The following is a 23,117-nucleotide window of genomic DNA, read 5'->3' on the forward strand; positions in this document are numbered from 1 at the left end:
TAACTACTCAGGGCACCAGTCTCTTTAACATACTTTTAAAGTTTTAAAAAGGACAAACTGCTGAATATCGTTAGTCAAAGACAGGCAAGGTGGTGGTGCCCTGCTCCTATACGGAGGGGTCACAGGGCTGCCAGCTCCCCACACCATCTAGCTGTGGCAGAGTCTGGGCTGTTGGAGGTGACATCTCCTGGCGGCTGTTAGGAAGCCCAGCAGCAACTGGAGCTTTGCAAGGTGATCGTGCCCCCACAGAAAGCCTCTGAAAATAGCCCCCAGCTCTTCTCTCTGGTCAGGGGGTATCTCTGAGGCTCCTTCCTGAGGTCCCAGGCCAAGCCATGTCACTTCCTGTGCCTACTCCTCAAGGTGAGTACATCCTTCCGCTGAGCTGGCCTGGTGGGGAGGGGGGGCCCAAGATAAAAACCTCCCCTGCTCCTCCCATGTCAGAGTTCATCTGGACCAGAAAGCCAAGTGCACAGCCCTGCCAAGCTTCCAGGAGTGTGGCACACAGCTGCAGAGTTCGGCACAGGTCCTTGAGCTGAACTGGATAGCACATGCCCTCCTCCCACCCCACTGGCCTCTCTGTATCTAGGCACATCCCTGGTTCCTGCCTTCTGGAGCTGAAGAGGCAAATGAGTGCCTGCAGAGGCAGAGAATGCTCAGGTGAAATGCTCTGGCCCCTTGGCCTTCAGAATTCATTAAATAGGAACTTTAGTACCAGCCCAGCCTGGGGACTTGGAATCAGCAGCAGGAGAGGTGGAGAGGGCAACATGCCCTGAGGCTTCAAAGAGGAGGAGGAGGAGGGGACCTTAGAGGTTCAGGGCAACAGACTCCATCATAAAGAAAGACACCGCAGGACTTTGTAGTTCCCGGTAGAGCGGCTGCTTAGACTATGCTGCCCGGTTCACAGCCCAGCCGGCCTCCTCCCGGGGACACAGTCTTTTCTAGCTCTCCTGTGCTGGGCAGGGATCAGCCTCCCATCGCTCACCATGCACAAAGGTTCTGGACTCAGGCACGGGGAGTAACACACAGCCGCAGCACGTGGCAGACTCACCACAATGCATGATTTCTTAGTATTCATCAAGTGCAGGCAGCAGCTCAGGGAATTCCCCCATCACCCTCTGAGCTTGGTCCCATTGTTATCCTGGTTTGGCAGATGTGGCATAGTGAGGTTAAGAAACATGCCCAACGGCCCTGACCTGGTAAAGAATAAAGCCAGGACATGAACCCAAGCCATCAAGTTTGACTCTGTGCCCTGAACCATTGCTTAAGCGAGGCCTCCCGGCTTGCTCTATCTGTACTTTAAAGCAACCTATGAAGGAGCAAAAACTTACCCATTTTTCCACAATCATCAACACAGAACTGGGACAAGGCACGTGTGCTCCCCCATGTCTGTACCTCCTTCACTCATTCATTCACTCATTTATAGCCTCAGCCTTTCCCAGGAAGAATGAGAGACCCACTTTTTGAAAGTGGGAAACCCAAAGAGAGTGGTTGAGTTAACATATTTGAAAATTGAATGAGGACTGGGAAATGCATAGGAGGGGCCTCAAACTCTATGAATGGTGTACTCAGGAGAAGTCCAGCAAAAAGGCAAGAGGGTCATGGCACTAGGAAGTTATTCCTGGCCACTACCTCCTCTGCAGCAAGGATGTCTGCATCCTGAGGACCCAAACCCCCACACAGCAGCCCAAATGACAGCATTTCTCCAAGTTAGGCTGACATCTCCTGATTGCTGCTGATGGTCATTTTGTAACCCCCAGTGCCAGGTAAAGACTCAGCACTTGTTGAATGACTTTCTGAATGCAAAAGCCTCCAAGGTGGAAAAGCACAGGTGTACTGGGTAGGGAGAGAGCAGGTACATTTGCCTGAGCAGGAGAGGGTAACTGGAACATGAGCTTATAAAAATACAGCTCCATCAGAACCATCTGGGGCTCTGCAGAACATGAAGTCCTGGTTGAGTAGGTGTGGATGGGGCCTGAGATTCTTATTCCAGAAAGCTCCCCCGTGAGGCTAGTACCTCTAGTCTCTGGATCCCACTTTGAGAAGTGAGGCCCTAAGGTGATCCCTGACCCCTGGCTAGTCCACATGGGCTTTGTTCGTGTCAGGACCTCCTTCCTGTGGGCTCAGTTCCTGCAGCCCCCAACAGCCCCTCCTTTCACTTTTCCCTCACATCTCAGGTTCCCTTAGGTGTGTGGTCTATGGGTCATAGAGTGGCTTGGTGGGCAGGCTCAGGTGGTCAAGGGCATCTCCTGCCATCACAGCCCACAATAGTTCCAGGAAGCTCAAGGCTTCTCTGTGGTTCCAGGAACTGTGGCAAAGCTGTGCTCAAGAGCTGAGGCAGTTGGGAGAATGGGAGAGATGTAATGCCTCTGTCTTCAGGGGCCCCCGCAGTGGCGCAGATCCAAGTCTAAGCCACAGTTTGCTGTCCACAGCCCACCCAGACTGCTGCCACACTCAGACCTTCCCTGGCCAATTTTTCTCATTGATTTCCTTCCTGTTGACCACTGTGGATTCAGAAAACCACTGGTGCCAGTCTCAACACCTGGCCCTGAAAAAAAACCTCACTGAAGAGCTTCTGGGCCCTGGGGCAGGCTGAGGGCCCTAGAATGGGATTGAATGTGACAGGCTGCACAGGGCTCTGGCACAAGATAAGGGCCTAATCAGAGTGCAGACAGAATGGACAGAGAACTGTGGGGAGCAGTGGTGAGACCATACTGCAAGGCTCAACAGAACTCCAAAATACTATCTTGCAAAACTGAAATTCTATACTCTAAATAATTGCAGTTCTCTTCTCTCCCAGGCCCTTGTAACCAGCACTCTATGTCATGTTTCAATGTATTTGACCACTTCAGATGCCTCAGGTCAGTGGGTCATGCAGTATCCATCTCCTTATGATTCACTCCATTTAGTACTTTATGTATGCAATGCTTAACCTCTGCTGTATATCAGCACCCCTTCATGTTTCAAGGTTGAACAATATTGCATTTCATGTGTTTATCACATTCATCCAACCCTCTGCACACTTGGGTTGCTTCCACATGTAAGGTGTTAATAATAATGTTGCAAGGAGCATAGATGAACAGTATCTCTTGAGATCTTGCTTCCAACTCTTTTGATGCTACAGCAGCAGAAAGTAGGGTTTCTGAATCGTATATTTTTTTAAATTTTTATTTAAGAAGCAGAGAGAAGCAAAGAGCAAGCTCCCATCTACTGATTAACTCTTCAAATGCCCATAATTTTCACAGCTGGAACCAAGCACAAGAACCTGGAACTCCATCCAGTTCTCCCGTGTGGTTGGCAGGGATCCAGTACTTGCACTATCACCCACTGCCTCCCAGCATGCACATCACCAGGAGCTTAAATCCAGAAGGGGCACTGGGACCCAAACCCAGGCTCTCTGATTTGGGACACAGGTATCTTAAACCCGAGGCCAAAGTCCATGCCCACAGTCCACCTTCCTCAAACTCACCTCAAATTACCTCTTGGACTTATAGCTATGATGGAAACATGTTTCCTACCTTACAAAAACCATCACAGTGTACCTCAATATTTGTGCAATTAATCTATATCAACTAAAAATAAAACTTAAAAACATTTGTTATGAAAAATTCCAGGCATATGCAAAGAGAATAATGTACCCAATTCCCAATCTCAACAGCAATCAACATCAGGCTTCCTTGTTTCATCTATCCTTCCAACCCCACCCACCTCCTCCCCATATCGCATGACTATTTTCTTACTAATTAATTAGTTCCTTTGGAAGAGCAACAGAAAAGGGGAGAAAGGAAGAGAGAGAGTGTGTGTATGTGTGTTTAGTTGTAAGCTTTACTCCCCAAATGGCTACAACAGCCAGGTCTAGGTCAGGCTGAGGCCAAGAACCAGGAACTCCCTCACAAGAGCAACACCCTCTTAGGTGGCAAGAGCCCAAGTACTTGGGCTATCTACTGCTGCTTTTTCAGTCACATTAGTAGGAAGTTAGATCAGAAGTGGAACAGTTACACCGGTGGCTTAACCTGTTAAGCAATATCAATTACCTTTTTGTTTTGTTTTGTTTTGTTTCACGTTAAATTAGTGCTTTCCTTCCTTCCTTCCTTCCTTTTCTCCTACCCTCCCTCCCTCCCTCCTGCCCTCTCTCCCTTCCTTCCTTTCTCTCTTTCTCTCTTTGTTTCTATAAAATTTATTTTGAAGCCAGAGTTACAGGGAGAGGGGTAGCAGGAAGAGAGTGTCAGGAGCCAGAGCCTGGAATCAGGTATTATGAAACAGGAACCGGGTATCCTGATTACTACAAAGGCCAATACGGACTTCATCTCAACTCAGAAATGCCCTGTGCCCTGTCTCACAGCAGCGATAACATCCTTTGTCTCTCTGCCACCCTAAATCTACTCCTGAGTTGCCCCCTCTGAGGGAGGGGGTATGTCTTGGCCAGGGAAACCTGGAGCAGAAGACCTCTGGCCACACCTTCCCCTGGACTCTGGAAAATGTCCAAAAATACCTGGGCTTTTGCCACTGACAGCCATGTGTGCTTCTGTCTGAAAAGTTCCTTTTAGCTCTGAGATGTTGTAACACAAAGGTACCTCTTTTTTTTTTTCTTTCTAAGAAGGTATGTATGTTCAAGATACTCAAGTTCAGGGTCCAGGTTCTGCTTCCTATTCCAGCTTCCTGTTACTGTGTACCCGGAGAGGCAGAGGTGATGGCTCAGGTATTTGGGTCCCTGCTATCCTTGTGAGAGACCTAGACTGAATTCCCACCCAGCTCCTGGCTTCAGCCCAGTCCAGTCCGACTATTGTGGGAATTTTGGAAGTCAATCAATGGATAGGAGCTCTGTCTCTGTATTTCGCTGTCTCTTTGCTTTTCAGATAAATAAGCTTGCACTTAAAAGAATGTTCATGTACAAATTACATATGCATAGAAGAGTTCTAAAAGGACACATAGAAATAAAGAGCATTAGTCACTTATGTTTTGGGCAGTGGGTGTCTTGTCAGATTAGAACAAGAATGGGAGGGAGACTTTCCAAAGATTATATTCTTTATTTTAAAATAGATTCAAAATAAATTTAAAAATAGATTTTAGGAGTGGGTGTTTGGTGCAGCAGTTTAAGACACCACTTGGGACACCCACATCAGAATGCCTAGGGCTTGATTTCCAACTTCACTTCCAACTCCAGGTTCCTGCTAGTGCAGATGACGGCTCAAGGGATGGGACCTCCTCCACCTACCTGGAAGACCTAGTTGGAGTTCTGGACTCCTGGCTGTAGTTTGGCACAATCCTAGCTGACACAGGTATTTGGAAAATGAACCAGTAGATGGATAACCTCAGTATCTCTCTTTCCCTGTACCTCTCTTTCTCTATATCTCTGGCTTTCAGAGGAAAAGAATTCATTAAATATACACATGTATATAGTATTTTAAATATTATATAATTTTTTAAATGTGGTAAGAATTTATCCTCCTTAAGGTTAGCATTGACAGGTATGAATTTGTCCATAGGATAGAGAGTGCATGTTCTCTCCAAGGTGCTTCTTGCCAAGAACACCATCAGCATCTCCCAGGGTTTTCCCTTATCAGTGTGCAGCTGGGCTTTCTATAGATGTCACCAGAATCCTCTCTTTAGGAGAAGAGGACTTTTAGAGCCCCCAGGTCTTACTTTCATCCTCTCACAATGCCTTCCACTCTCTCTCGGAAACCCCTGGGCAGACTTGCTTCCAGGTGACTGTGGAGCTGGCACCAGTGGTCTAGGTCAGGCCCACCCCATGCTGCCAGTCCCCAGCCCTGACAGCCAGGAAGGGAGTTCCCGCCCCTCATGCCCACACACACCTGGTGGGAGGGGTCTTTCCTGACTTCTCCCTTCCTTGGATGTCTTTCTGAGGCAAGTGAGTGTCCACACCTCTCTGAGTCAGTAAGGATGATGTAAGGAGTTTTTCTAAAATACCAGGTAGGACCTAAGCGTAGGAGGCAGAGACAGGACCAGGTCACCTCCCAGTTCCTCTTCTGTAGAAAGCCAGTCATACCACCTGCATTCACCCTTCTCCTGCAACCTCAGTTGCAAACCCACATTTGGCTGCTGCCTGCTGGTCTCCTAAATCTCCCTTCAGTTCTTTACATTCTGGGATTGGTTTTCCATCTTGATCTTGTTCCCCAGTCCTTCACCAGAGGCTTCTTTGTGCACAGTCACCACAAGGAGGGGTTAGTGTGAATATGGAGCAGGTTCCCAGGCCTGTGTGGGCCTGGGGTGGACATCAGAGAGAGACAAGGCATAAAGTATAAGTCCCTGCAGGTTTCTCAGAAGCTCAAGCAATTCCCCAACCCATACCTGGGCCAGAGGAACAAGGACTCCAGTTTAGGCCTTTGTTCATGATGCTGGGTGGACCTACTCCTGGAGGCCCAGGATTGCTCTGGCTCCTGAGCCCATGTCCTGTGCCCGTTCCCCCTGGACTAGAACCAGAAAATCCATAGAGACAGGAAGAGATTAGCAATTAGAAGGGAATGGGCCAGGGAATGGGGAGTGACCACAAGTGAGTATGGCCTTTCTTTTTAGAGTGATGAAAATGTGCAGAAAGTAGCACAATTAGATAATTCCTCCGTGGAAATACTAAAAGACCACTGAGTTGTACTCTTTAAAAGAGTTTTATGGAAATTATATTTCAGAAAATTAGAGAATTGTAAATTTACTGATATAATCTATATGCCATAAAATACACCTGCTTAAAACATAGGGTTCAACAACTTTTGACAAATTCCCCATAGTACCATCCCCCAAACAAAATAGAGGACCTGTTCATTAACCCAAAAAGCTCTCCTGAACGCTTTCATCACTTTTTATCCAACTAAGCTGACTAGAATAGAAAATAACAGTCTTCAACACCTTCAATAAGGGTATTATTTCTTAAGATTCTAATTTCAGTTCTAATCCACGATGCACATGTGCACACAATGAGATGAGGATATGGGTCTCTGTACAAGAAGTCTGAAAGCAGCTGTTGAAGTCACTGATACCAGTTGCAGAAACGGCCTCATTCATCCCAAAGACTGCCACGTTCCAGGCTCTTTGCAAAGCACTAAGCCATGTAACCTTTAATCCTTAACAGTGCCTTGTTGCCTCCATTCCACAGTTGGGGAGATCTAAACTTTGCACCCTGGAAGCCAAATACATCTGACCACAAACCATTATACATAATGCATAATGCCTTGATTGCCTTTCCGTGGACTTATAGCACCAGCTGAAATGTCAAATCCTGGGCACACAGAGCATTGGTCCACCTGAGTTAATTCATTTAAAAGATAATAATATAAGAGGAACAAATAATAGTAGGGAGACACACATGCCTGCCTCCAAGGAACCTGCAGTCCAGGATAAGGCATCTGTGCCCCGCAGACAGTGAGGAAGCCAAGGAGAGAGGAGCTGCTGCCTCGTTCTTGTTTGTGTCTAGGTGTGATTGGCATATGGCTCACAGCTGGTGAGCTGGCTTTATCACTGTGCAGTCACCAGGAATGTCACCCCAGTCTCTCTGTGAGACAGTCCTGGACATCAGACCAGGTGGAACCTGCAAAACCTCCTTCAGGGCCCAGAGGAGCCCTGGGTGATACCCACAGTCCAGTGGTTGCTGGGAGGAGTAGCAGGGGTGCAGGGTGTTGGAAACCTTAGGGCCCCCGAGAGCCCTGCAGGACCCTCCTATGGAGCAACTTCCAGGGATGGGATTGGCAGGGCAATATTGACAGCCTAGCATTTCTTGGTCAGGAGGGTCTTGGTCCCTCGGGCTGCCTCCCTGATACATGGTAACTCTTTCCAGCCTCTTCAAGAGCCCGGAGAATGGCTCTGGTTTTTCCTCCCTCTTTGATTCATTGCTAGCTGATAGGTCTGTTTATCTCAGGACCTAGACTCCCCGTTTGTTAGATTCCTTGGCAGAGAAAAATCTGGACCACTAGGAAGGATCTTGAGCTTCCCTGTGCTCAACACGCCCACATGGTCTGAAAAGGCAGTGGACCCCCAGAGGAGCTGAGTTTTCCTCCAAGGAGCAGCCATGATCCCAGGTACCACCGGCTTATTGGGGTCTTCTCAATGTGCTGAACTGGCCCCACCAGTTGGGCATGGTACGGTAAGAATGAGAACCAGACAGACACAGACCTGCCATCCATCATCTGTACAACCATGGGCAATTTACCTAACCTCTCTGAACTGCAGTTTCTTCATCTCAAAAACAAAAACAAACAGAAAGCAACACACACAAAAGAGGCTGATTGCTTGAGTCTTGACAGGCGATTGTAGGATGAGATCAAAATGGCACTTAATACATGTCAGTTCTCTTTCTCTCGTCTCACCTGCCAAAAATGTTACCATTCTGTAGAGACAAGGGCAGCCAAGCAACTTTCCCTTACGGAGGATTCATATTTTATTTTTGAAGGGCAGGAACAGGAAATTTTGGGCTTGGAAGAACATCTTGACTTTGGCCCCTCTAGCTTGTGTTAAGGTTCCTATGGGGTCTTGACAGCCTTGCACGCCCATCCACTGATTCACTCCCCAGATACCTGTTAAGGTCTGGATGAGGCTGGGCTGAAACTGGGAACCAGGAATGCAATCTGGGTCTCCCCAGATTGTAGCAGCAATGAAACCACTTGAGCCATCGCTCTAACGCAGCCTCCTGGGATATGGATCAGAAGGATCTGGAGCTGGGATTCAACCCAGGTGCTACAAAATGGAAATATAGGTACCTCACCCAGCAACCCTTGAAAGTTCAGCTTATAAATTAGATACATCAAGAGACTAACAATAACACCTGATAACTACACAGAACTACCACAACAACCTATTATAATAAAAATTGTGGGAATGTGGTATCACTCTCTTTCAATATATCTAGAGAAATTAACAAGTGAGTAGTGCATACAGCAGGGATGCCTGTACAAAGGGATGAATTCATGTCCATGGAGGATGGTGGACAGAGGGAATGGCACAAGATTTTATCATGCCACTCTGAAGAAGATTGTTTATTTCTGGAAGTTTCTATCTCTTATCTTTAGACTATGGTTGATGACAGCAACTAAAACCATGAAAAGCAAATCTGAAGATAAGTGGGAACCCATGTACAGATTATTTGTATTTATTAACCTATAAGTTAATATATAATACATATGCTATGTCTATATTGACACTGAATAAATTATCTTTTCTCATTCAAGAATGATTCTAATAGCTGTGCAATTTGGAACTAGCTACTTGCTGTCTCTGGACCTCAGTGTCTGGATGTACGGAATAGGTGAACTCCCTGACACCCCTCCCGGCCCCTTTCCCTCTCCTCCCTGCCCCACTGGGGTTGCATATGTTCTGGTTTCAGCTCCAAGGCTGCCAACCTGGAGATGTCTCTGATCACGTCCCCACCACCCTCATACAGATCACTTCAGCCTGTTCCACACTCATCCTCGCACTTGTCATTGTCTAGAACCATCTGGGCCCTTGTGTGCCTGTTGCTAAGTACCTAGTGCCTAGAAAACAGCCTGGCAAGTGGCTGGCCCACAGCACACATTTGTTAAATATCGGACCCTGTGACTTGTGTTGGAAGCATGAATCAAGGATAGCCAGGTCAGATCCCTCTTTGTGTTAGAGCTTCTAATATGTAAGTGTCTAGACAGTCCCTTTATTTTTGGCATTTTTGGCAAAGTGAATTGCTTCTGGAATTTAACAAAACCAGACAACGCCTGTCTCCCTCAAGCCCTCGCCAACGCTGTGCCACCTCTTTGTGAATCTGCTGAGATGCCTGCTGCCCCAGCCTTTCATGAAAAAGACGCGTGGATGACACTGGAAGATTCTCCAGCCTGCAAAACTCTGCCTTCTGCCAGAAGAAGCCTTGGGAAGCAAGGGTCCCTGTTTGGCAGCAGGACGGACACGTGGGACTCATTTAGGCATGAGTTGGGCAAGAAATGCTGGCCCCTGGAAGTGCTAAAGAAAAGGAATTTTAAGATTCACACTGAAAAGAAAGCTGGTGCAGGGGTGAGGGTGAGGGATGGAGGAGGGTTGGAGGGGGCTCAGCTTCCTCCACCCAAGGGATCTTAACTTACTAGGGTGGAGATTAAATGTTGAATTTAGGGGTGTGTAAGCATCTGCTTTTTAGGAGGATATCTACCATTTTTATCTGGGGTACAACTGGTTCTGTGACCCCAAAACTTAACCTGGGTTCTGAAAGGCATGCCACCAGGCTGGAGATTCATCCCCATCCTAAACATGACCTGAACTGAAACAATCACGAGAAAGGAAAAGTGTTTTGTGCTCCAAAGTAAACAAAAGCCACTTCCAACAGGAATTGGCTGTCACATTCTCTGCAGTCGGAAAAAAAAATCAACAGTGTCCGCCCAGCCTGCAAAGGCCCAGCCCTTAAGCCCAGGTCTCTAGGGAGGCCAGTGAGCCTTTGTTTTCCAGTCTGTGGGCAACTAGCTGGGCAAGGAGCCAGCTGGGAGAGACCTTCATGAGAGAAAAGCCGCTGTGCGCCCAGCAGCTGTACAGCTCAAAGCGCTTCACAGTGGGCTGTGGCAGGCATTGGTGGGAGCCCCACCGTGTCCATGGCTGATGCCGAGCTCTCTTGCTGTGCTCCTGACTGTGCCTCAGTCATGGTTGTTAACCTACTCCCTGTTGATGCTCAGGAACCTTTCTGCTTTTCTGAGTAGACCAGGGACCCTGAACGATTGGCAAGCCCACGGTTCTCCCTGGGGCCTTGTAGGGCATCTGCTTTATTCAAGGCCAGGTCCCATTTGGTGTTCAGCAGACGCGCTTTCTCTCTCTCTGGCTCTCCTGCCTTTAATTGAAAGGGGAGGACCTGGGATGTGGCAGAAGTCCCAATAAACACTGGAAGGATCCTCATGCGAGAGCGAGAAGCCAGCATGCTGCGCCAGCATTTGGTGTAGCCTCCAGGGAGAGTGCCGTCTACACTAGTCCCTGGTTTTGGAGAGGCAGGCCCTGCTGTCAGCCTTCCCATAAGCCCCAAAGACTCTCACTAGGTTTTAAGCTGTTCCTTTGCAGTGTCTGCATAGGTCTACCTTTAATGCAGCCCCAAATCCATCTCTCTTCCCAGCTTCCCTTGCTCAAGAAACAGCACCATTACCACCTGGAGGCTGGATGTTGGGGTCCCAGCTTTAGCAGCAGCTCCTCATTGGAAAGACTCTCCCAGGTATGGGCACCCAACACTCAAGCATGTTCTCCCCACCCCTACCCATTGCCAGGCTGCCGATGGACTGCACTTGATAATTCTTTTGTCTCCCACTCATTCTGTGATATCCAGGAGCCTGGGCACAGTAACATGCTCCATTTGCATCTTCAGTCACTCCCACCTTTCTCCCGCTCCAGTCCCTGCGTTGGGAGACAGTACTCTGTACTAGGTGTACCTGCAGACTCTGCAGTTCACACCTGCTGGCTCCATCTACCTTCCCTGGCTTCCAGCTGTGTATCCCAATGAGAGGCACAAGAAGGTGCCAGGAGGCTCACTTCCTGCAATGGTGCCTGGCTGGGGCTCTGCAGGGTTCTAATAATCGCTTTATCCCTGTGCCCTGTTAGACTAGGGTGGCCTGCCCTACAATGAGCACTTCACTAGAGCTTCTTTCCCCACTACCTGCACCTCTGGCAATAGCCCCCTTCAGTACACTGTCCATTTTGAATGGCTAATTTGTGACCTACCAGGACCCCAACAAGGGCTCTGACCAATAAAGGGGCCAAATCTTCACTTTTATTTACTTTTATGAAACTGTATTTGAAATAGAGAAAGTGATCTTCCTTCCATTGGTCCATTCACTAAATGGCCACTCTAACCAGGCCTGTGTCAAGCTGAACCCAGGAGCCCAAAACTCTATCTGGGTCTCCCATATGGGTGGCAAGAACCCAACTGCTGTGCATCAGAGGGAACCTGGATCAGATCCAGTCCAAGGTACTAATATGGGATATAGGCATCCCAAATGGCAGCTTAACACATTCATTGCACTATAACACCTGCCTCAATTTACATGTTTAAATGAAAATATCAATCATATATCATAATACTCATAAAAAATGAAGACATAATTCTGATTTTTGGTGTATTCACAGACCATCACCTCAGTCAAATTTCTGTCTCTATGGATTTTCCTCTTCTGGACACTTCCCATCAGAGCAGTCATACTTTACGTGGTTTTCTGCATTTGGTTTCTCTCACTCAGCATCACCAGTCAAGACTCACCTATGTTGGCATCCCACTCAGTGTTTCAGTTCTTTTCAGGGCTGAGTAACATTCTGTTACTCTTAGATCGTGTCGCCCTTTTGGTTGTTATTAATACTGCTTCCATGAAAATTGGTGCATGAGTTTCTGTGTGAACTTGTGACTTCAGTTTTCCTTGATATATACTGAGGAGTAGAGTTGCCAGGTCATATGGTTGCTCCAAGTTTAAATTTCCGGAGAACACTGCATTTTAAATATCTGTGTGTTGCTATCAGAGTTCTGGTGCAGCAGATCAAGCATGACAATTGGGATTCTGGCACCCATATTAGAGCATTGGTTCAAGTTCCAGATGCTTTACTTCCAATCTATCTCCCTGCAAATGAGCCAGGGAAGGCAGCAGAAGATGGCCCAAGTACTTGGATCCAGCTCTAGCAATGCACATTTGGGGAATGAACCAGTAAATGGAAGATCTCTTTGTTTCTTTTTCTTTGTCTTACATTTCTGTGTGTCCATAGCACTATACAATGGTTGATTAAGCAACCTCAGATACTGGCATCTACCTATGTGGGAAAGAACCCAAAGATGTGGAGCAAGGGAAGTCTTAAACTCTGGAGATCCACCCATAGGCAGACATCTGAGAGACATTTCTGTACATATGCACCTAACTATACAGAGAACAATACTCACAGTGTTATCATCTTAAAAATGCAAATAACTCAATGTCTGTAAGTAGTAGATTGGATAACTACATTGTGGTCTATACATCAAAGAAAATATACAAAGTATCACTACATGTTGAAAGAAACAAGTCACCAAAGAATATTCATAGTTTGATCTCACTGTCTTAAAGTTCCCAAACAGGCAAAACTAAATGATGTGGCTTAAAGTTGCAAATATAGGTGGGAAAAACTATAAAAATTATTGTAATTAGGAGGACATTGGTTCCCTCTGGTAGGAGGAGGTAGACGGGTTAAGGAGAGCTACAGGAAGGTCTTCAGGAGCTGTTACCAATTTTCTAGTCCTTGTCCTGGATATGGGGGGGATCATATTGAATGGCGTGTGGCTGCATTAGTTAATTTTCCTTTGCTATAACAAAATGCTTCTATAGAACTTATAGAAAAGAGAGACTCACCATTTTGGAGACTGATAGTTCAAGCAGCATGGTACAGGCACTTGCAAGGCCTTTGTGGCAAACAGCATGGTGGCAGAAGCGCATGTGGGAGGTAGATCAGATGGTCAGAGAGGACGCCAGAGAGCAAAGACAAGTCAGTTTCCTTCTTTGTAATAACCTACAGTTCAAGCAGAACTCCTAACCCCTCTTCAGAGAAGCACTTTCCATGATCCTCTCTAAGCCTTCTCTTAAAGTTTTTACCACCTCTTAACATTGCCCAACATTGCCCATGGACCAAGCTTCTAACATGAAACCTTCAGAGAACACACTCAATACATCCAGGCCACAGCAGGTGCTTACCTTCTTATGCTCTGAGAGTTTTATTTCACAATTCAAAAAGCATAGGCAGAACGGAACTCAACCTAGCTGCCAGGAAGCCTGGGTTCCAGAGCTGAAGCTGTATAAGGCAAGATATATTATTTAGTCTCAACATCCTTAACATCCTCTCCTTTAAAATGGGAAATAATAACTGCCACTTATTCAGGACTTGCTATTCTCAGGCACCTTTGAAGTGCTTTGACATAGGCTATATCAGTGGTCATTATGAGTCTCCTGGGCACAAGAAATACATAACTGAAGCCAGTGTAGGCAAAAACAAAACAAAACAAAAAGTCTAATGAAGACAAATGGTATGCAGGATATGGCCTGGAAATGGACTGAGGAGTTTCCAACTCTTTTCCGCTGCTTTTCTGTGTATAACTGTTATGTGCTCCTCCCTTTCTCTAGCTGTCTTTACATCCCAATCTGCATGTGAGAAAAATAACCACCCACAGCTCTCAGGTTTGTATCTTCTCCAACCCAGACGCCAGTTGGACTGAGCCTGGCATTTTCTCATATAAAGTACAGAGTTCTTTGAGGAGAGGACTCTTAACTGTATTCATGTGGAGCAAGTGTCCACCTCTGGTCCAATCAACAGTGGTAGAAGGCCAGAGTCTCATCATCACACAAAATGTGAGCTTAGGGACACCCTCCGTGGGACTAACTGGGATGCTTGTAGACAGCCTGTGGAGCCCTAATTCAGGGCAGATGTTTGGTCCTTAAAGGGCAGGTACTAGAACAGAGGAAAAGGCGAAAGAACAGAAAAGTCTCATCAAATGTTATTCAATCTAATCTTTGTAACAATCCCGTGAGGTAAGGTTGATGTCTCCATTTCACTGACAAGAGTATGAGAATCAACTTGGACACAAAGCTTCTCAACGTTTGGAACTGAACGTCTCTGTGGGGATTGGGGTAGTATGTGGAGGAGGGGGCTATGTACATTACATGATGTTTAGCAGCATCCTTGGCCTCCATGCACCAGACACCAATGGCATTCCTGCAGTTCTAACTATCAAAATTATCTCCAGAGGTTACCAAATGTCCCCTGCGGGTTGAGAACCATTGAAACAGGCTGAGTAAATTGTGCAATACCACTCCCTCAGTGAGCCAGAACCAAGACTCCAACCCAGGCTGCTCTGACTCTGAAGCCTGTTTTCCTGGTCATTGTCTCCTAAGTGATACTATCTAACTTACCTTACAAGTACGTAAGGATATAGATGAGACAGAACCTTGAAGAGCTAGGTCAAACAGAAACAGGAGATTGTTTGGTCTGCATTGTTCAGGTACTCCTAGTCCATGGGCTGCTCAATAGAGTAGGAACATCTCTATTAAGAATTAGAATCATCAAGAAAAATAATAAAAAACAAAAACAAACCAAAAAAGAATTAGAATCATCTTGTGCCTGGTCACCAACCAGTTGCACTCCCCAGTTAGCATCATAATGGGATCCCTTCCCATGTGGATCCCCCTCATGACTTGGCAGTTCCACATCTTGCCTTTACGAGTCCAATTCCACTCTGATAGTTTATGGTAACTTCCCTAAGTCAGGTTTCTTCTAGCAGAGCCAGGGTCATGTCTGTGGACACTGTGGTCCTCAAAGTTCCACACATCCTTCTTCCACAAATGACTGATCAACACATTACTCCTCTTGTGCCGTGAGATCTCAGGGATTCAGGCCAACTATATTCACAGTGGCCTTCTTCTTGCCATAGTTTCCTTGCAGTTAGTTTCTTGCCTGTAGTTTCCTTGTGGTGTAGCCTCCCACGGAGAACTTCTCTTTCTGAGAATGTCATTAGACAGAGGTCTCCAGGAACAGACTCTGACCTGTTTATTTTTATTCTGTTTTTTAACATTAATCGTGACTAGAACCTGAAAAGAACCATTGCCATTTGCAAGGCTTTGAGGCCTTTCCATGCAAACCAAAAGGGAAATTGTTGTGGCTGAGATAAGAGCAAGTTGGCCAGGCACTAGTGATATGAAAGCTTTGCTGTGGGCTCCTGGGTGTTTATCATGAAAGTACATTCCTCTAGCTTCGCTTGGCTGCCGAAAAACACAACCATGCTCCATATCCTTCTGGTCCAGATGTAAACAATTTGTTTTGAGGTCTGATTACAATATAATATCATTACATAAGCTTTTAAAATCGAAGTATAACTTGCAGGCACAGATGTATACAAATCGTAAGCATCCAGCTTGAAGGATTTATCCCAAAGTAAACACTCATTTAACCACCACCCAGATGGAGAAATTACCAGCATTCCAGAAGCCCCTCTCGGGCCCCTCCCAGGCACCAGCCCTACCCTCTCCTACAGGGAACCTCTATAATTTTGATCTTATGACCTCCATATTTTTATATATCTGATGGCCCAGATAATTATCTCTGGAGGCCAGAGTTAATCAGAAGCCGGCAGCATGATTTCCCTATGAGTCATTTCTCTTCAGAATTTATCAGTGAGGATGCTTCCAGCTGCAAGTAGGAAACTCAGATTGAAAGGTTTCCACGATAGGGAAAACTAGGGTCTCCTGCTGTGGGGCAGGCTTCAGCGTCCACTGGGTCAGCAGTAGGTTGACCAAGAACCACATTCTTGCAATCACTGCACTTGGCTGTCCTCGGTGTTGGTTTCATTCTTGGGCTGGCATCAGGAAATCCATAGCAATTCTTTCCCATGATTCTCTTTATAGAGAGGAAACACCTCCGAGAAGTTCCTCCACAGATGTCGGATTGGTGAAAACTGGGTCACATGTGTGACCAATCAGACCAGGGGAATGGGATGATCTCCAGTGTCTGGTACTTATTTGGGCTGGGCTGGGCTGGGTGTTAAGCCCATCCAAAACTCCCCATGGAAAGCCACATAATTCAATAGAATCAGCTTGAAAAAACCAATCTGGCTTACACTGCTAAAAGGTAATAAGGGTTAAAAAGAGTAGAGGTTTCTGGCTGAACATACAGTTGGTGAGTCAAGGTAAGAGGTAAAGTCTCTGTGAGAAAGAATAAATTGACCACAACAAAATAAACACAGCAGCTCTTGCCTTCTCTCCCTCTGTCTCCTCTTAACATCAAGATCCTTCCTCTCTGCTCTGCCTGTTTGGGTCCTGAGTCATAAACATATTTTTCAAAGTTACTGAGATAGTGTCTGTTACTGGTTAAGCACAGAACATGTTTTAGTATACACTTAGAACAAATCCTTCCTACCTCTTCACTAATCACCTGATAGACCTGATACATTGGGTATGCCACTGGGTGCTACAAGATGTGGGACTCACAGCTCAAAAACCCCAGATTCCTTCGGCCTCCTCAGTATCATCCAATAGCTACTCAGTCGTTCCACAGGTTTGAATATTGTCTCCGTTTCTCTGAAGGATACTGCAAATATGAGAGCTACACTTGTCTGTGTTTGAATATTCACCTTCTGAAGGTGCTGTGGTATGTATCATGACATTCCTTCCATCCGAGTGACAGTCACAACTATTCTTAGAACACTGGGTGAACTCCTGTTAGAAGAAGACTGTTACTCAAGAGCTGGGAAGGTCAGCTATGCTCATTAGTGGAAGACAATCAAAAGCAGTGCATAGAATGGCCATGTTTTTATTTTAAATGGTAAAATGTACACATCTGTGGATGATAGGACACCTAGTAAATGAATTTCAAAGATCAGTTTTCTCTCTTTTTTTTAAGATTTATTTTATTTTCATTGGAAAGTCAGATATTCGGAGAAGAGACAAAACAGAGAGGAAGATCTTCCGTCCATAGATTTTCTCCTCAAGTGGCTGCAATTGCCAGAGATGTGCCAATCCAAATCCGGGAGCCAGTAGCTTCTTCCAGGTCTCCCATGTTGGTGCAGGGTCCCAAGCCTTTGGGATGTCCTCAACTTCTTTCACAGGGAGCTTGATGGAATTGGTGCTGCTAGGGATTAGAACCAGTGCCCATCTGGGATCCTGAGCATGCAAGGCAAGGACTTTAACTGTTAGGCTACTGTGCTGGGCCTCAAAGGTCAGTTTTCATGATACGTATGTATATAATATTTTACACACATATGTGCTATGGATACCAGTAATTTCTTATTTTGATCGAGAAGATCTTCAGGGGCTGGTGTTGTGGTGTAGTAAGCCAGACCTCTACCTGTGGTGTCGGCATTCCATATGGACATTGGTTCATGTCCTGACTGCTCCACTTCCTATCCAGCTCCCTGCTTACAGCTTGGGAGAAATGGTGGACTATGTTGTGAACATTTGGGGAATGAATCAAAGTATAAAAGCTCTCTGTCTCTCCTCTCTGTAACTCTGCCTTTCAAATAAAAACAAATCTTTTAATTTTCTTTAAAAGATTTTCAATCAACTGAAACTGTTCTCAGCACCAAAGAGAAAGCACAAACACAACAGCAATTCCAGTCAATCAAAAAGCCAGTGGATCCTTCAGGAAAATATTTACCACAAAATTGACATTCCTGAGGAAATTGTTTTTTCTGAGGAAATTTTTTCACAAATGTTTCCAATAGTTTAACTGTACTATATATTTTATTTTAAGTTTTATTTATTTATTTGAAAGACATAGTGACAAAAAGGGAAAGAGAGCCAGAGCTGGAACAAGCTAAAGCCAGGAGCCAGGAACCCCAGCTAGGTCTCCAACATGGGTAGTGGCAGTGCAAGAACTTGGGTTACTGTCAGCTAGCTCTGAGGATTCACAGTGGCAGGACTCTAGACTGAAAGTGCAGAAGCTGGACTCTGATATGGGATGTGCAAATCCCAAACTGAAGTGCATTAATGATAATCATACTGTGCTGTGCCACTATGCCTGCCCTTGACTACACCACATCTGTAAGGCAACATATCCCAAACAGAATGCATACTATTATGTATAATTCTGAGAAAATATGTCAATAACACATTTGATTTTTTTTAAGATTTATTTATTTTTATTGGAAAGGCAGATGTACAGAGAGGAGGAGAGACAGAGAGGAAGATCTTCTGTCTGATGGTTCACTCCCCAAGTGACCACAATGGCCGATGCTGCACCGATCCAAAGCCAGGAGCCAGGAAAGTCTTTCCAGCTCTCCCAACTAGGTGCAGGATCCCAATGCTCCTTGACTGCTTTCCCAGGCCACAAGCAGGGAGCTGGATGAGAAGTGGAGCTGCTGGAGTTAGAACCGGTGCCCTTATGGGATCCGGGCACATTCACGGCGAGGACTTTAGCTGCTAGGATGGCGCCAGGTCCAACACACTTGATCTGTGTGAGCTTCAACCTCAGCATGTCTCAAGAAATGTAAAAATATTACATCTGAGCATCATCAGTCATCTTAGTTGCACTTAGAATAGCCAACCATCATTCAGTATTCCCTGGATACTTGATTTTTCATTTTTATTTAGATTTCAGATTTCAGTTTTCTCCCAAGCAGAGCCAAGGGTCCTCTAGCAAGGACCCTCAACATCTTGAGGAAATCTCTGTGGGCTGCACCTTTAAATGATCAAGGAGGCCGATTTTTAGAATGCTCTTTTTGATCATACCAGCAGAGGGCACATTTTTCACTGCTCTCAGCCCATTGACTACGCCAATCAAACAATGACCCCTGAGCACCAACTATGGATAGGGTGTTGTGCTGGGCACAGATTCCTGCCCTCAAAGAAACTCTAGTGTAACTGGGAAGACTAACACAAAATCCATTCAAGAGCAAAGAATGAAAGCACAGGCGTGTGTGACAGGCACTTAGGATGGAGAACTGATTTGAAGCAGACTGGAGTAATTTGAGGTCTAATGGGGAAAGTGAAGCTTGGACTGGACTTTGAAGTCTGAGCAGGGCCACATGGCAAACATGTGGTCCATATCCCAGCATTCTCTTCCTATCTCTGGCAGATATTACTAATAAATGCCTGAGTGGCTCCACTTCCTTTTGAGCCCAAAACAACACAGGCAGTCCGATCAATTGGGACCGGAACTCATGAAAAAACCCATTTGGCGGTAGGAACTAACTGGAAATAGGTGCTTGGCATTGGCTCATAGAAAAGGACTCTCAAGGGTACCAGAGCAAGGCAGAAATAGTTGAAAGTGGAAGTGGCTGAGTGAGAGTAGATTGTCAGATTAAACCCAATGGGTAACATTCAGTCAAATCACAGAGGATATAAAAAAGTAGGCAGTTCTTGAGTAAAGGATATCTTTAAATAAAACAACTGCTTGGAAGGTAAGAGTTACAACGAAACAGGAACCCTTAGATCTTAGACTATAAACCTGTGCCAGTCTAATCAGAGCAGTTTGGAACATGGTATAGAAAACTAACGAAATGCATATTCCATGACATCTAAATTCCAGAGTAAGATATTTAACAAATGAACAGCTAAGAATCCCTAGCACATTTTTAGAATAGCCATTAAAATAATATGAACAGCCCAGCTCAATAGCCTCATAGCTAAAGTCTTCACCTTGAAAGGGCCAGGATCGCATGAGTGCCAGTTCTAATCCCAGTAGCCCCGCTTCCCATCCAGCTCCCTGCTTGTGGCCTGGGAAAGCAGTCAGGGATGGCCCAAAGCCATCCTTGATCAACCTTGATGACCTGATCAAGGCTGTGGAGCTAACTTGGATCCATTAGCCATGGGCAGAGGTCCCCTCTCCTGAACCTCCCAGAAGCTTTGCCTTCCTGTATCCCCCTGTCAGCATTGTCGTCTTGCCCATAGGAGGCTGATCCCTAAGCCAGCTACTCCATAATTGCAGTTCACCTGTATAGAAATGGGTTTCTGACAATTACCAAGACCAGGGCATGGCTGAATTTGGAATATGCTCTCCCTGGATTTTTACCAGTCTCATGTGGTTCCAGTCAGCGCCTTGGGCCACCATTGGTATGCCAGTTGTCCTTCCAGGGAGGGATTTTGTGGTTCTTACTGGAAGGAAGCTGTGTGTGTATGTTTCACAGTCAACCTTGTCCTCTACTGTGTTTTCTACTTTTGCCTGTCTGACATTATTTACCTCTACACTGGAGCTCGATCTGAAGGCTGGCTGCTGCGCTCCACTCTGGTTAGATTTTCCTTCAGAAGGCAGCCTCTTGCTGCGTCTTGTTTACAGTGCTGCACTTGGGAAGCTTTGAGATCCACTTCCTGATTCTTTGTACATGACCTTTTTCTCCCTGGCAGTTTTCAGGGCAGCGGCTCTCTCAACCCTTCCCACACATCAGATTCCAGTGAAACAGACTGAACTGTGGCAGGGAGAGCCACTGCTATTTTTTTTTTTTTCAAGTGTTCCAAGGTGGTTTCATGATAAAACTGCACGTTGTAGCCTTCCTCACAGCCCAGCATAATGCTGGGCCTTTAGAGGATGCTGAAGGCACTTCCTCAGACTGCTCTACCTCGGTTAATAGAGACAGTCACACCCACACCTTGGGATGATGCCAGCCTCCTCCTAGGCAAACCTGAGCAATGGGTCCTCATGCCCTTGATGGGAACAGAAACAGATCTTTGTATACTACCTGCTGTTCAGTTGTCACTTATTTCTTCTTCTGAAGATTTATTTATTTATTATTGGGAAGGCAGATTTACAGAGAGGAGACACAAAGGTCTGTCTGCTGGTTTACTCCCTAAGTGGCTGCAACTGTGTTCATCTGAAGCCAGGAACCAGGAGCTTTTTCTGGGCCTCCCATGCGAGTGCAGGGTCCCTCCACTGCTTTTCCAGGCCACAAGCAGGAAGCTGGATGGAAGTGGAACAGAGGATAAACAACTAGCACTCATATGATGTCCTGGTGTATACAATGTGAGGACTTTAGCACTAGGCCACCGTGCCGGGCCCAGTTGTCACTTTCAGTCATTCATCTCTATGAGGAATTTGGACTGCACACAGACGAGGTCGCCCACCTCTGCCTCGATTCACATTGTCCTTTTGGGTCCTGACCCTCAACAGGATCTTGAGGGCAGCTGTGCTTTTTGCATCCAACACTCATTCATCACTGCTTCCTAAGTTTTTTTTGTAACCTCTGTAAGCTTAAATAGGTTCCTGTATCTTACTCTATGAGATAGGTTCCTGTATCTTACTCTATGACTAATAAATAATTGGGGGTGCCTTAAAGTGAAGAGTATTTCTTCTTTTCAAAGATATGAAGAGTGCTGACACAAAATAACAACAAAAAAAGTGAATTTCTGCACTAGGGGAGCTTAAGGATACTTGGAAACAAGTAGCATATATCTATTTAGCTATTATTAGATTTCAGCTGCAAATTATCAGCAGTTTAATAGACTGTGTGTCTCTTACCTTAAATTTGTGAAACAGCTATCACAGTCCTCTACCTCAGGCTTTCATGAATCAATCAAGATTTGTCAAGCACCTACCAAATAGTCATCATCAGGGAAGAGTGCTGTCGTAATGAATTCCTGTTAGTATCAAAGATTAAACATTAGATTCAAACACTGGCAATAAGAAAGACACTACCGTTTCCTGCTCCTCGACCTGTAATTATGAAATACGCACACCCCGAATGATCTCTCATCAGCAACATCACGAATAAAGCCTATCAGTATCTTTTAAGGGCAATTACAAAATGGCTTAGTCCCCTTGTTTTATTAAGTCACTAGAAATTTAATCTCAATGTTTAATTTTTCCCAAGCAGTTTAGATATTTCCAAGAAAGGCAATCCTGTGAAGACTGGCACTGAAGATAATAACACATTGCTTATTATCTTGTGCTTGCCTTTCTTTATCAAGACATTTCAGTTAAAATAGACCTCTCCTCCTCTCCACAACCACTCCAAGCGTGCCTCGTTCTGACTTCAGATTTATTAACAGGCAAAAGCTTTGATTTGTGTGTGTGTCATGATTTTTAAATAAGCAATTCACTTCCAGCGAAGAGCAGCAATAGGAATCCTGCAGGTTCACAAATTCCCCACCAACTTAAATTATATTAGCATAGACACAGGAGACCTTCATACCTCACAAATTCTTTTCTTACAACACCTGAAGGTTACAGAATCTAAACATGTCTACAGGAGGGTGGGGGTAGATTTCTTTTTCTTTTTTAAATAACCAAAGTCTGGGCAAGAAAAGGAAAACAGTATGTTTATTGTGGGTAGTTCTAACAAACATTCACTGTGTGCACATTCCAGCAGAAAGAGACAGAGATCTTTGTTCGAAATATGCTGCAATAAAATAGGTAAACAAACTCCATTATTGAATACACAAAAGGAATGTCAATAATGTTCATTCATACTTGAGAGTGAAGCAAACAAACAAAAAACAAAGTTAATAGTCATAATGTTTTTCCAAAATTGCAAAATGTGTTCAGGTGAGCAAATAGCAGCTACCACAACTTCAGTAAGATGCTGTAACCCAGTGTGGTAGCCTAGTGGATCCTTGCCGTGCACATGCTGGGATCCCATATGGGTGCCGATTCTAATCCCTGCACCTCGCTTCCCATCCAGCTCCCTGCTTGTGGCCTGGGAAAACAGTCAAAGATGGCCCAAAGCCTTGGGACCCTGCACCCAGGTGGGATACCCA

The 23,117-nt window shown here is 45.5% G+C and overlaps 1 long non-coding RNA gene across 1 annotated transcript in view; it reads left to right on the top strand.

Moving 5' to 3' along the window:
• LOC121157958 overlaps positions 1–20,148 on the top strand; it is a 62,742-nt gene extending 42,594 nt beyond the window's left edge. The window contains exons 2-3 of the long non-coding RNA XR_005884125.1: positions 11,054–11,149; positions 20,130–20,148. This is a non-coding gene — a long non-coding RNA (uncharacterized LOC121157958). The remainder of the gene's footprint in view (positions 1–11,053; positions 11,150–20,129) is intronic.
• The last annotated feature ends 2,969 nt before the right edge of the window (positions 20,149–23,117 follow it).

The sequence above is a fragment of the Ochotona curzoniae genome, unplaced genomic scaffold (genome assembly GCF_017591425.1).
Source record: "Ochotona curzoniae isolate NIBS_2020 unplaced genomic scaffold, NIBS_Ocur_1.0 contig_3622, whole genome shotgun sequence".
NCBI lineage: Eukaryota > Metazoa > Chordata > Mammalia > Lagomorpha > Ochotonidae > Ochotona > Ochotona curzoniae.